The 14616-nt window shown below is 43.0% G+C and overlaps 1 protein-coding gene across 29 annotated transcripts in view; it reads right to left on the minus strand.

The window, feature by feature from the left end:
• The window catches only part of AOPEP (aminopeptidase O (putative)), a 393415-nt gene that overhangs the window by 331787 nt on the left and 47012 nt on the right, over positions 1-14616 (minus strand). For 5 of the 29 annotated variants that reach the window (XM_043547076.1, XM_043547083.1, XM_043547082.1 and 2 more), the window contains one exon: positions 7147-7267. The exons of 20 other annotated variants lie outside the window; for them this stretch is intronic. The gene's annotated coding sequence lies outside the window, so the exon portion shown is untranslated. Of the gene's footprint in view, positions 1-7146; positions 7268-10009; positions 10233-13452; positions 13562-14616 lie in introns of those variants that run through there. 4 more of the 29 variants (XM_037901724.2, XM_037901728.2, XM_037901730.2 and 1 more) reach the window with 3 other exon arrangements.

Genomic DNA, 14616 nt, shown 5'->3' on the forward strand with positions numbered 1-14616 from the left:
CTACCCAGAGATGAAGCCCTGAGGCTTGGGCTTCAGCCCTGGGCAGATGGGCTTGGGCTTTGGTCCTGGACCCCAGCAAATCTAAGCTAGCCCTGGCGACCCCATTAAAATGGGGTCATGAGCCACTCTGGGGTTCCGACCCTCAGTTTGAGAAACAGTGCACTCAGAGCATGATTGTCGCAAAGCAGCACATCTTATCCCACCTGCCAAGAAGGCAGCCATGGGGAGGACAGGCTGAGGGTTCCTCCAGATCCTGCAACTTTCTTGCCTCAGTCCTTCAGCTTCCCTTGTGTAAATGGAGGACATGTGGAGCTGCTCTTACTGCACCAACATTACTCTGACTGGGTACAGCCCCCAATCAGTCAATATTTGGCGCCTACTCCCCCAAGTTCTGATGCCTAAAAGAGAACAAGTGTATGTACAATGACACAAAATCCCTGATCCAGCACCTCCCTAGAGCAGGATCCCCTCACACATTGCATTGCCTAAATCAAGAACAAGTGAAACAGCTCCAACTGCACCAAAAAATGTCTGGATCCCGTTACGTGCTGGTATGACAATGCCACAAAAAGATTCCAGCTCTAGCACTTGCTTCTTGATGGATTCAGCCAAGTTTTAATCCCTATCACCCAAATTCCACTGTTTAAAGAGAAACTGTTTTGCCTCATCTACTGCACCTTAAAAATCCAGACACCATTAAATTCCAGAGCAAGAGTACTGAAAATCTTAGGTCTAGAATCTGGTTCCTGTAATCCTACCACAAATCCAGAAAAGGTGCATTAAAATAGAGAACAAGTGATACTTCTACTGTTCCATTAAAAAAAAGAAGTCTGCAAACCCGCTCCCGCCCCAAAAAATACACCCGGGTAGAAGAAAGCTGCAGAAACCCTAACATGCATGAGTCTCTTGCTGGATTTTTATTATTTGTTACAGGATGTGTTAATCAGGATCCCAAAAAATGATATAGTGACCATGGGCAATTTTAACACAAAGGTGGAAGTAACAATGATGGTTTGGATAAAGTTACAGACAAATGCAGAATGCTTTGGACATGAAATGGTGAATGATTAATAGAAATGTGAAGAAAATAACCTACTGATGGGTGGAATATTATTTCCTCATAAAGAAATTCATAAAGCAACATGAAACTCTCCCCTATCCCATGGTACTACAGAGTACCAGACAGATCATTTCTGCATTTCCAGAAAGTTTCCCAGCTCACTGGCAGATGTGTATTTATACAGGGGAGCAGAGGTCAGCAGCAATCAGAACCTTTGTATCACTTAACTGAAGATCAAGAAGGTTAAAACAAAGACCATGCATCACCAGGCACAATTAAATGACCCAAATACAAAAAGCCCTTTCCAGCTTCAACTGCAAGAACAGGTTCAGTGTTCTAATGTACGTAACTGAAGAAAACCAAAGATGGGTGGGAAAACTGCTTTCTAACAATAACAAAATCAAAAAAGGAAGAATGGATTAGCAATGTTACTTAGGCATCTGCAGAAAAAAAAAGTGTAAAGCAAAAATTCATGAATGCTAAGACACATAAAGACAAGCAAGTGGCAAAAATAGAGATCCAGTTAGAGAGGTAAAAAGGCGTGCTAGAAGAGATAAAAGGGCAAATATAGATAGAAAATGTCAAGATGCTAGCCAAAAAGGTGACATTACAACCTTGTATAAGACGAACAGTTAATAGTACTGGAGGCCCTGCTACAGATGCAGATGGAAAGACTTAATACAGAACAAGAACAACAGAAAAGATGGCCAGAACATTTTCAGGCTGTTTTAAACTGACCAAGCACATGTGAACTATTAGAAATATGTGACAAAGACCTACTACTAAAGCTTGATATTGATTTAGAAGATATTACAATTGAAGACGTCAGAAAAATCATCAGTAAAGTGAAATATGGGAATGCCTCTGGAGAGGAAAACATTACTCGAGAGATGCTTAAAGCAAGTGACAAAACGTCCTGCAGACTTTCCTTGTGTTTTGGGATAGACTATGGAACGAAGAAAAGAACCCAACCCAATGGAAGAAAAACCACATAGTAAAATTGCCAAAGAAGGGTGACCTACCAACTGCAATAATTGGGGAGGAATCACATTACTCATGTGCAACATCATTCTGGAATGCAAGGGTGCTGGAACAAATTTTATAGTGGGGGAACTGAGAACCATTGAACCAAACTATAAACCTTGTATAGGATGGAAACCACTTCAAGCCAGAGGGTGCAGCATCCCTAGCACCCCTAGTTCCAGAACATATCAAAAAGCAAATAGACCTTCAGCTTGGAGAGAATCAAGCAAGTTTTAAAAAGAGATCATGTGCAGACCATACTGTTGTTCCATAATATCTCTGAGAACAAAGTGTGGAATGGCAAGCATCTCTTGTGATATATTTTATAGATTTCTAGAAGACTTTTCACAGCATACACAGAAACGGTCTTTGGAAAATTATGGTATACAAAAATAATTTAAAGATAATTAAAATAATCAAGGATCTATACAATGCCAAATGTGCATTCAGAGACGGTGATAACATCAGCCAATGGTTTCCAGTGGCAATTCTAGTAAGGCAAGAGTGTATTATTTCCCCACTATTGCTGCACTGGTCAAAGACTATGTCATGAGGAAAGTAACTGCAGAAGGCAACTGAGGAATTTTATAGGCAAAAGATAGAGCACAATAAGGATTAGCTTGTTTTTGCTGACGATACTGTCCTGCTTAGTTCAACACATGGCTTCATGGAAGAAAAGACCCAGCTTTTGGCAAATACAGCTATAGCAAGGGAAGACAAAAATACATGGCGATCTATGTCCCCAAAAGTGGACATCAGAGTGGATGAAAACCTCTAGAAGAAGTAAGCTATTTTATCTATCTAGGGAGTGAGATGTGCCATGAAGGCAACACTATGCTAAATGTCAAAGAAGCAAACAATTTTCATAAACTTGAAAAAATTTGTAAAAGTAATATGATTGTCACTGACAAAAATACAATTTTTTAACAGCGGTATCATGTCTATCCCGAATTATAGAGCAGAGTCATAGAAATCTACAATACAAACTGATAAGAAGATCCACTCATTCCAAAATAAATGCCTGCAGAAGATCTTCAGACTCCATTGGAAAGTATTTCTTGCAACATCAGAAATTCTAAGTAGAACAAACAATCTAAAGCATCAAATATAGTAAGACAATGGACATATTTAGGACACATTTTAAGGATGCAACCAACTCAACTTCCATGGCAAGTGATAATATGGACACCACTGTGGGGCCAGAGCACGGGCAGTTAGGCAAATCCCTGATAGGAGTTAATGGTATTGGACCAGGAATAAAATAACATGGTGCTTTCCCTTCTAAACAAGCTTTGTCCTCTACTTTCCTAGCATCATCATTAGTTGTTTGAAATACATTCCTGACAAGAGGTCTCCATTGTTCTTGGTATTGTACAGAACAGTTTGTAATCCAGATTACCTTTATTTCCCTGAACTGTAACTGTGGTTATCAGTAAGGTTCTTTTTCATAAGTTAAAATATCATTCCTGTTTATATCCGACATGTGATTCATTAGAAATTAAGCCCTGGTCTAAACTAAGAGTTGAGGTCGAATTTAGCAGCGTTAAATCGATTTAACCCCGCACCCGTCCACATAACAAAGTCCATTTTTTCGACTTAAAGGGCTCTTAAAATTGATTTCCTTACTCCACCCCCGACAAGGGGATTACCGCTGAAATCGGCCTTGCCAGGTAGAAGTTGGGATACTGTGGACGCAATTAGATGGTATTGGCCTCCGGGAGCTATCCCAGAGTGCTCCATTGTGACCGCTCTGGACAGCACTCTCAACTCAGATGCACTGGCCAGGAAGACGGGAAAAGGCCCACAAACTTTTGAATTTCATTTCCTGTTTGGCCAGCGTGGCAAGCTGCAGGTGAGTGCAGAGCTCATCAGCAGAGGTGACCATGATGGAGTCCCAGAATCGTAAAAGAGCTCCAGCATGGACCAAATGGGAGATACAGGATCTGATCGCTGTATGGGGAGAGGAATCCGTGCTATCAGAACTCCGTTCCAGTTTTTGAAATGCCAAAACGTTTGTCAAAATCTCCCAGGGCATGAAGGACAGAGGCCATAACAGGGACCCAAAGCAGTGCCGCATGAAACTTAAGGAGCTGAGGCAAGCCTACCAGAAAACCAGAGAGGCGAACGGCCGCTCCGGGTCAGAGCCCAAAACATGCCGCTTCTATGATGAGCTGCATGCCATTTTAGGGGGTTCAGCCACCACTACCCCAACTATGTTGTTTGACTCCTTCAATGGAGATGGAGGCAACACGGAAGCAGGTTTTGGGGATGAGGAAGATGATGATGATGAGGTTGTAGATAGCTCATAGCAAGCAAGCGGAGAAATCGGTTTTCCCGACAGCCAGGAACTGTTTCTCACTCTGGACCTGGAGCCAGTACCCCCAGAACCCACCCAAGGCTACCTCCCAGACCCGCCAGGTGGAGAAGGGACCTCTGGTGAGTGTACCTTTTTAAATAGTACACATGGTTTAAAAGCAAGCGTGTTTAATGATTAATTTGCCCTGGCATTCGCAGCCAGTACAGCTTCTGGAAAAGTCTGTTAACGTGTCTGGGGATGGAGCAGAAATCCTCCAGGGACATCTCCACAAAGCTCTCTTGGATGTATTCCCAAAGCCTTTGCAAAAGGAGAGCAGCCTTATTCCTGAGGAGGGCAGCCTTATTCCGTCCACCATGGTAGGACACTTTACCACGCCAAGCCAGCAGCACATAGTCGGGAATCATTGCAGAACAAAGCATTGCAGAGTATGCTTGCTGGCGTTCAAACAACATTTGTTCTTTATCTCTCTGTGTTATCCTCAGGAGCGTGATATCATTCATGGTCACCTGGTTGAAATAGGGTGCTTTTCTTAAGGGGACATTCAGAGGTGGCCGTTCCTGCTGGGCTGTTTGCCTGTGGCTGAACAGAAACGTTCCCCGCTGTTAGCCACGGGGAGGGGGGAGGCAAAATGCGACCTTGTAACAAAAGCACATGTGCTATGTATGTAATGTTAACAGCAAGGTTTACCGTGAAAGAGTGTACCCATTGTTATATAAAATGTGTCTTTTTAAATACCACTGTCCCCTTTTTTTTTCCTCCACCAGCTGCATGTGTTTCAAGGATCACAGGATCTTCTCCTTCCCAGAGGCTAGCGAAGATCAGAAGGCGAAAAAAACGCACTCGCGATGAAATGTTCTCTGAGCTCACGCTGTCCTCCCACACCGACAGAGCACAGACAAATGAGTGGAGGCAGACAATGTCAGAGTGCAGGAAAGCACAATATGGCCGGGAGGAAAGGTGGCGGGCTGAAGAGAGTAAGTGGCGGGCTGAGGAGAGGGCTGAAGCTGAAAGGTGGCAGCAGTGTGATGAGAGGAGGCAGGATTCAAAGCTGAGGCTGCTGGAGGATCAAACCAATATGCTCCAGCGTATGGTTGAGCTGCAGGAAAGGCAGCAGGAGCATAGACCGCCACTACAGCTCCTGTGTAACCAACCACCCTCCTCCCCGAGTTCCATAGCCTCCTCACCCAGACGCCCAAGAACACGATCGGGGGACCTACGGCCACTCAGCCACTCCACCCCAGAGCATTGCCCAAGCAACAGAAGGCTGGCATTCAATAAGTTTTAAAGTTTTCAACTTTTAAAGTGCTGTGTGGCCTTGTCCTTCCCTCCTCCACCACCCCTCCCAGTGTTTCCCTCCTCCACCACCCCTCCTGGGCTACCTTGGTAGTTATCCCCCTATTTATGTGATGAATTAATAAAGAATGTATGAATGTGAAGCAACAATGACTTTATTGCCTCTGCAAGCGGTGATCAAAGGGAGGAGGGAAGGGTGGTTAGCTTACAGGGAAGTAGAGTGAACCCAGGGTGGGGTGGGGGTGGGGGGGTCGTTCATCAAGGAGAAACAAACAGAACTTTCACACCGTAGCCTGGCCAGTCATGAAACTGGTTTTCAAAGCTTCTCTGATGCGCACCGCGCCCTCCTGTGCTCTTCTAACCACCCTGGTGTCTGGCTGTGCATAACCAGCGGCCAGGCGATTTGCCTCAACCTCCCACCCCCCGATAAACGTCTCCCCCTTACTCTCACAGATATTGCAGAGCGCGCAGCAAGCAGTAATAACAGTAGGAATATTGGTTTCACTGAGGTCTAACTGAGTCAGTAAACTGCGCCAGCGTACTTTTAAACATCCAAATGCACATTCGACCACCATTCTCCACTTGCTCCGCCTGTAGTTGAACAGCTCCTGACTACTGTCCAGGCTGCCTGTGTACGGCTTCATGAGCCATGGCATTAAGGGGTAGGCTGGGTCCCCAAGGATAACTATAGGCATTTCAACATCCCCAATTGTTACTTTCAGGTCTGGGAATAAAGTCCCTTCCTGCAGCTTTTGAAACAGACCAGGGCTCCTCAAGATGCGAGCGTCATGTACCTTTCCCGGCCATCCCATGTTTATGTTGGTGAAACGTCCCTTATGATCCACCAGTGCTTGCAGCACTATTGAAAAGTACCCCTTGCGGTTTATGTACTCGCCGGATTGGTGCTCCGGTGTCAAGATAGGGATATGGGTTCCATCTATGGCCCCACCACAGTTAGGGAATCCCATTACAGCAAAGCCATCCACTATGACCTGCACATTTCCCAGGGTCACTACTCTTGATATCAGCAGATCTTTGATTGCGTTGGCTACTTGCATCACAGCAGCCCCTACAGTAGATTTGCCCACTCCAAATTGATTCCCGACTGACCGGTAGCTGTCTGGCGTTGCAAGCTTCCACAGGGCTATTGCCACTCGCTTCTCAACTGTGAGGGCTGGTATTCTTGCGCCTTGGTATTCTTGCGCCTCAGGGCAGGGGAAAGCAAGTCACAAAGTTCCATGAAAGTGCCCTTATGCATGCGAATCGTCCCAGACCTGCAACACTATGCGGTCCCACCAGTCTGTCTTGTTTCCCGGGTCCAGAATCGGCGTTCCACCGCATGAACCTGCCCCATTAGCACCATGATGCCCGCATTGCCAGGACCCGTGCTTTGAGAGAAGTCTGTGTCCATGTCCTCATCACTCACGTCACTGAGCTGACGTCGCCTACTCACCCGGTTTCGCTTTTCCAGGTTCTGGTGCTGCATCTACTGCTGGATAATGCGCGTGGTGTTTAATGTGCTCCTAATTGCCAAAGTGATCTGAGCGGGCTCCACGCTTGCCGAGGTATGGCGTCTGCACAGAAAAAAGGCACGGAATGATTGTCTGCCGTTGCTCTGATGGAGGGAGGGGTGACTGATGACATGGCTTACAGGGAATTAAAATCAACATCAAGGAGAAACAAAAACAACTGCCACACAGAATGGCCCCCTCAAGGACTGAACCCCCAATGCTCAACCCAATGCTCAACCCACTGAGCTATCCCTCCCCCTAGTATTTCAGGCAGGACTGAATCTCCATTAAGCTTTTCAAGGTGCCCCTGACAGACCTCACCGAAATGATTGTCAGCCGTTGATTTCAGGGACGGAGGGAGGAGGGAGCAAATGAATACAAAACAAATCTGGTGTATTTCTTGTTTTGATCCACTCCATCTATCTTTTACATCTTTGGCTGGCAGCAGACGGTGCAGTAGGATTGCTAGCCATCCTCATCTCCTGGCTGCTTGGCGGAAGACGGTATAATAGGACTGCCGGCAGGACTAAAGAGAATGACCAGGTCAAGTCACTCCTATTTTAGTCCCTGCGCCCATGTCTGCCCAGGCGCTCCTGACCGACCTTACCGAGGTGGCCAGGAGCACCTCGGACATGATGACGATGGTTATCAGGCCTATTGCACTGTCTGCTGCCACAAGGAAATGGGTTGCTGCTGCTGTGTAGCAATGCAGTACCGCGTCTGCCAGCACCCAGGAGACGTACGGTGACAGTTAGCTGAGCGGGCTCCATGCTTGCCGTGGTATGGCGTCTGCACAGATAACTCAAGAAAAAAGGCGCGAAACGATTGTCTGCCGTTGCTTTCACGGAGAGAGAGAGGAAAGGAGAGCCTGACGACATGTACCCAGAACCACCTGTGACAATGTTTTTGCCCCTTTAGGCATTGGAATCTCAACCCAGAATTCCAATGGGCAGCGGAGACTGCGGGAACTGTGGGATAGCTACCCAGAGTGCGACGCTCCGGAAGTCGACGCTAGCCTCGGTACTGTGGAAGCTGAGTTAATGCACTTAGTGCATTTTGTGTGGGGACAAACACAATCGACTATATAAAAACGATTTCTAAAAAACCAATTTCTATAAATTCGACCTAATTTCGTAGGGTAGACATACCCTAAGGAAATAGCATTCTTTAGAGAACAAGTGCACATCACAATTTTTTTTTTCACCACTAGTAACGATTAGCCAGCAAAGACCTAGAAAAATAGTAAGTGGGGAAAGGAGTGAGAATATAGCTAAACAACATTTTTTTGTTTGTTTTTTGTTTTTTAGCAATGACATTAGCAGCTAGTGGAATGGTTTATCACATTTCTGACATTTTGCTTTTCTTCTTAATGTCTATAGTTGTTTATAAGCAGAGGGTGGGATTTGAAAAGAGGCTAAACTGTAAAACAAAAAAGGAACAATGAGATTTACGTTTGGAGAGTCAGAGTGCAAAAACAGTTAATATGATTATGACTACATTTAATGTGTGGGCATAAATAAATAAAAATCAGGGATTTTCTCTCCATTAATCATTTCCTAAACCCCATCTCATCCCATACCAATTCTCCTTCAGCTTGTAACCTCAGTCAATCTACAACCTAACCTGTCATCTACAATCATTAATTTATTTAGCCTTATTACTAAACTCAAAGAAGTGTTTTGTTATGTAAAATTTTTATATGTGGAAAATGAGACAAATAAATGTTTAGTGATATGCCCAAGTTGATGCAGCAAGCCAGCATCAGAACGTTGGCCTTAGAGTTAGGAGTCCTAACTGCAAGCAACACTCCATCCCTTACATACAAAAGGTTTTGTTTTGAAAATGGTTAGAAAGAAAAAAATGCATGTAGGGAAAAATCCAAGCAGCTATCATGACATCTCTCAAAGATATCTCTGCTTTATATTCTCAGGAACCATTCCAGTTAAGTGACAGCTAATACACTGTGTGCATCTACAGTGTGTGTACTTCAGTAAGGCTTCCTACAGCTGTCTCTGCACTTCGTGCAACTTACTGCTCTTTATAGCTCAGCTACTGAAAAATATTAAGGTGGCCTTCACATCATGCTGAAATTTTTTTTGAAGTTTGTGCTGCCTTGTTGGCATTCACAGAAAGTCCTAAGGCCAAATGCTCAACTGATAAAAACTGGTGAAGTTCTGTCAACTTCAGTGGAGCTGTGCCAATTCACAACAGGAGAAAATATGGTCAACAATGTATACTTAACAGTTCTGCACACTAGTCCTTCCTTCAGTGTTTACACTTCAACCTGAGAGGAAGCTGTTCTAACTAAATGACCTCAAGTTCAGTCATTTGGAATTATTTTTTCCCAGATGTTCTCCAGAATCCTTTCCTTCAAACCCTTAGCACTTCAGCAGGTGACATGAGTTCCCACAGAGTTCCAAAGGAAGTGCTGCAGGACCTGTCACATTGGGTGATGGGGCAAAGTGGGCATCAGAGGACTGATTGTAAGTGGCTAATTAATCCCCTCCAATGGGAATCTGGAAACAAACAAAATGAACGGGAACAACTCATGGTGATCTGGACTTTGAGAACAATTCATCTATCTCTAACAAGCTCTGTTCTGATGAACCTTTTCAATCATGTTAAGATAACATCCTCCTTTTTGTCCATTAAGACAGGGCCCTAATGTTGCTTTGTGAGATAGCCAAAATTCACTGAAACAAGGGTAGGATACAAAAAATAAAAACCTCTCCAAATCATTAATTGAATGTTTTGTTCACTCACTCACTTTGACAACCAATGAAAACCCTTGGAGCAATCACTCACTCATTATCTGCTGGCACACTCATCCCATCTCTTCATCGCAATGCTCTTTCATTGGTTTCTGGAGTTATCACTTCAGTCTCAGCTGCCAAGGGATGCTTCTAATTGGCAAGTTGTTGATTTTCATTAGTTCTGTCAACCCAGATCCACAAAGGAACTTAGGTGTTGTGATGCTGAGCATTGTGATGCCTAATTTTAGGCACCCAGAAAAATCACAGGAACAACACTGCAATCCAGAAAGCCTGAGTTAGGCACTTCAACTCTTTATACAATAAATGGGGAGAGGCAGGCGCCTTATGATGCAATCCACAAAACCACATATGCTAGATGGTGACCCACATAAGCTGGCCAATGAGAGATGCCAAGGACAGGGATGTGTCCTAAACCCTTCCCCTCTTAGAGATCAATGCTAAGCTGCAGTGAGATGCTTATTTCTGCTTGAGATCAGGGATACCAAGTTGCCTCATCGTATTCCACAAACTTGCTCGATGCATTGAATCAAAAGCCTGCTGGAAGCCTATACAAAGTGCTGCTCCAGCTTATTAAATGTCTTCATCTTCTTGAAAAGCTATCTCAAGGTAAAGATCTGGTCCAGGGTTGAATAAACAGGTTTAAAGCTACACAGAGTATCCTGGCCTTTGTCATGAAGTGCATTGTTTTCTTTCCTGCCTGAACACAGAAGGGACTGCCTGTGCACGTAGTACAAGTGGGTGGCAAGCAGATATGCTATTGAGACTCAGAGAAGTTGAGGAGTTCACAGACAGCCAGATTTGGGAAATATCAGTACCCTATGGTAAAGGAAGAAAGGAGCTGACCACCAAATAGTCAGACAGAGAGGAAGTCAGAGAGGAGGCCTGGCAGTTTGTAATCAACAGAGGCAAGAGGTCACAGCAGCATTCTAGTTGGCTGGAGACAGACAAGGATGGGCAGGCTGCGGCCACCATAGAGAAGAGGACCAGAAGGAATTCCACAAAGCCAGAAGTTTCAATGTCAATACAATCAATACCAGGCCCTCAACATGGAAACTCTGAAAGATCTCTCTCAAAATCCAATTTTTCCAAGGGAACAGAGAAATATACAGGATACACCTGTGGATGGCAGCTCTGCCCAACCTGTAAGAAAAACAAGTTGCCTACAAAGAGTTCTCCAACTGTCCAAGGAAGACACACAATCCTTGTAGGGGATACAATACTCAGAAGAATAGAGAAATATCTGCAAGGAACAGGTGGACAACAGGATGGTGTGCCTGGCATCCTAAAGTTGACAGGCCATCCATTGGGGATGGTTCAGAATGACAATAATGACAGTGCATCACTGGATATCTCACAGATAATAGATTACTTCAGGGAACCAGGAAGCATGCTAAAGAAGAACGTCCAAGCAATCTCTGAGATCCTTCCTGTCCCACAAGCAAAGGAAGAAAAAAGGCAGAAGGTACTGCAAGTGAACCCCTGGCTGGATAAGTGGTGTAGGTGGATGATTTTGGTTTGGTGGAACATTCTATGGAGAGAGGGGGCTGTATAGTATGGATGGCCTCCCTCTACCTCAGTAGAATGGGAACCATTCTCCTCGGGGACAGGCTGCCTAGAGTAATCAGAAGGATGTTAAACTAATAACAAAAGGGGTGGGTACAGAGAGAAAAGAGCTGTGCACAAAATCAAAATGTTGAGAACAAAATTAATCAGGGCACCAAAGGACACAAAGAGAAGAAATTCTTGAATTGCCTATACCTCAGTGCTAGAAGCCTGGGTGACAAACAAAAGGAACTGGAGTTTCTCATTTATGAGCATAAATTCTATCTATTGGTATTACTGAAACCTGGTGGCACGATTCACATGACTGGAATGTTAAAATTGATAGTTATTACCTATTTAGGAGGGATTGAGTGGGCAAAAGGGATGGGTAAGTGGTACTCTATGTCAAAAATGGCATTTTCTGTTTACACTGATGACTTGGAAAAAAATTATTTTGAATGCTTATGGATTAGTGTCTAAACAGATAAAGCACAAGATGGGGTATTAGTCGGTGTCTGCTACAGACCACCAAATCACACTAAGAAACAGGATGACCAGTTCCTTATTTACCTTTCTATAACATGTAGGGAATAAAAGATGCATGATCATTGGGGACTTAGGTGTGAGTGTCATGTCCTGGAGGTCTCATGCTGTCAGTACTAATGCACCTTTGGAATTTCAAAATATTATAGATTACAGTTTCCTAACTCCAGAAGTGCTGCATCCAACATGGAGGAATTCTATATTAAACCTCATCTTGACAGATAAAGAGGAACAGATCACAGAACTAAAAATTAACATTAACTTAGGTACAAGTGATCAAAATGTGATCACATTTATAGTGTGCAAACACAGTAAAGTCCAGAGCAGTGATAGATATACTTGATGCTTTAAAAAGCCAGTTTTTCACAAAGCTGAAAACAATTCAGAGTCAAATCAGCTGGGAGGAAGAATTTAATACAAAAAAGTGTAACTGATAATTTGGAATTGTTTAAGAGCCGAAAAAGTGACAATCAAAGAAGAAGGCTGTATTGTTTAAAAACTGACCTGGTTTAGAGGGAACTGAAGGCAGCTATAAAAATTATATTTAAAACAAATGGAAGAAAGGGGAAGTTGATGGTAATGAATATAAATCAGAAGCTCAGAACTGTAGAAAATTGATAAGGAAAGAAAAGGGACACAGTGAGAACTCTACGGTCAGCAGACTTAAGGAGAATAAGAATTTTTTTTAAGTATATTAGGAGCAAAATGTATCCTAACAGTGGTATTGGTCCATTAATAAATGGAAATGGTAAAATTATCATAAATAATGCAAAAAAGGCAGAAGTATTCAATATATATTTCTATTCTGTATTTGGAAACAGATGATGTAATGTAGTCATATTGCATGATAACATTCTTTGCATTCCACTAGTATCTCAGGAGGATGTTAAACAGCAGCTACTAAAGTTAGACATTTTTAAATCAGCACGTCCAGATAACTTGATCGAAGAATTTTAAAAGAGCTGACTGAGAAGCTCGCTGGATTGTTAATGTTGCTTTTCAATGAGTCTTGGAACACTGGAGAAGTTCCAGGTAACTGGAAGAAATTTAAATATTGGTAAAAGGAATGGCCTCGATAAGTATATGCCTGTCAGTCTGATATCAATCCCAAACAAGATAATGGAGCAGCTGATACTGGAGTCAATTAATAAAAAATTAATGGAGAATAATAATTAATGCCAATGAACATGGGTTTATGCAAAATATATCCTTTCAAAGTAACATGGTATCTTTTTTATGAGATTACATGTTTGGCTGATAAAGGTAATGGTGCTAATAAAATAGACTTCTGGAAGGTGTTTGGCTTGATACCACACAACATTTTGATTAAAAAAATAGAACATATAAAAGTAACATGGCACACAGTAAATGGATTAAAAGATTCCTAACTGATAGGTGTCCAAATGTAATTGTAAACAGGAAATCATCATCGACTAGGTGTGCTTCTAGTGGAGTCGCAGAGGGATCAGTTTTTGGCCTGACGGTTTTTGTCAATGACATGAAAGAAAAAATTAGATCATCACAGATAAAGTTTGCAGATGACACAAAAATTGGGGGAGTGATAAATAATGAAGAGCACAGGTCACTGACACAGAGAAATCTGGATCAGCTAGTAAGCTGGATGCAGCTAGGAACAAAGAATGTAGCCATACAATGGGGGATTCTATCCTGGGAAGCAGTGACTCAGAAAAAGATTGGGAGGGGCTGGAGAATCAGCAGAACATGAACTTCCAGTGCAATTCTGTGGTCAGAAAGGCAAATGTGATCCTGGGATGCATAAATGGGAATATCAAGTAGGAGTAGAGAAGTTATTTCATCTCTGTATTTGGCACTGGTGTGACCGCTACTGGAATACTGTGTCCATTTCTGGTGTCCACAATTCAAGAAGGACATGGATAAATTGGAGGGAGTTGAAGGAAGAGCCATGATAAAGATTAAAGGATTAGAAAACATATCTTATGAGTTAGACTCAAGGAGCTCAATCTATTTATCTTAACAAGAGAAGATTATGAGGTGACTTGATTACAGTCAACAAGTATCTATGCTGGGAACAAAGTACCTATACTGGGATCAAATATTTGATAGTGGACTCTTCAGCCTAGCAGAGAAAGTTGATGGCTCGAAGTTGAAGCTAGACAAATTCAGACTGGAAATGAGGTGTAAATTTTAAATGAGGGGAATTAACCATTCAAACAATTTACCAAGGATTCATGGTGGATCCACCATCACTGGCAATTTTTACATCAAGATTGGATGTTTTTCTAAAAGATATGCTCTTGCAATTATTTTGGGGAAGTTTTATGGCCTATTTTATACAGGGGGTCAGACTGAATGATCACAATGGTCCCTTCTGGCCTTGGAATCTATGAAACATGGAAGTGAAGGCTTTCTCTGGGACCAACAACAGCATAATACCTCTATAGTTTCTACATTTGGCCTTAGTGCTCTTTTTGAAAAGAGGCAGATTAACACCCATTATACACAAATAATGTAAATATGTATATGGTTAATATAATAGCTTCCTGCAGAACTATGAGTGTTCCATCACTAACA

The sequence above is a fragment of the Chelonia mydas genome, chromosome 5 (assembly GCF_015237465.2).
Source record: "Chelonia mydas isolate rCheMyd1 chromosome 5, rCheMyd1.pri.v2, whole genome shotgun sequence".
NCBI classification, from domain to species: Eukaryota; Metazoa; Chordata; order Testudines; family Cheloniidae; genus Chelonia; species Chelonia mydas.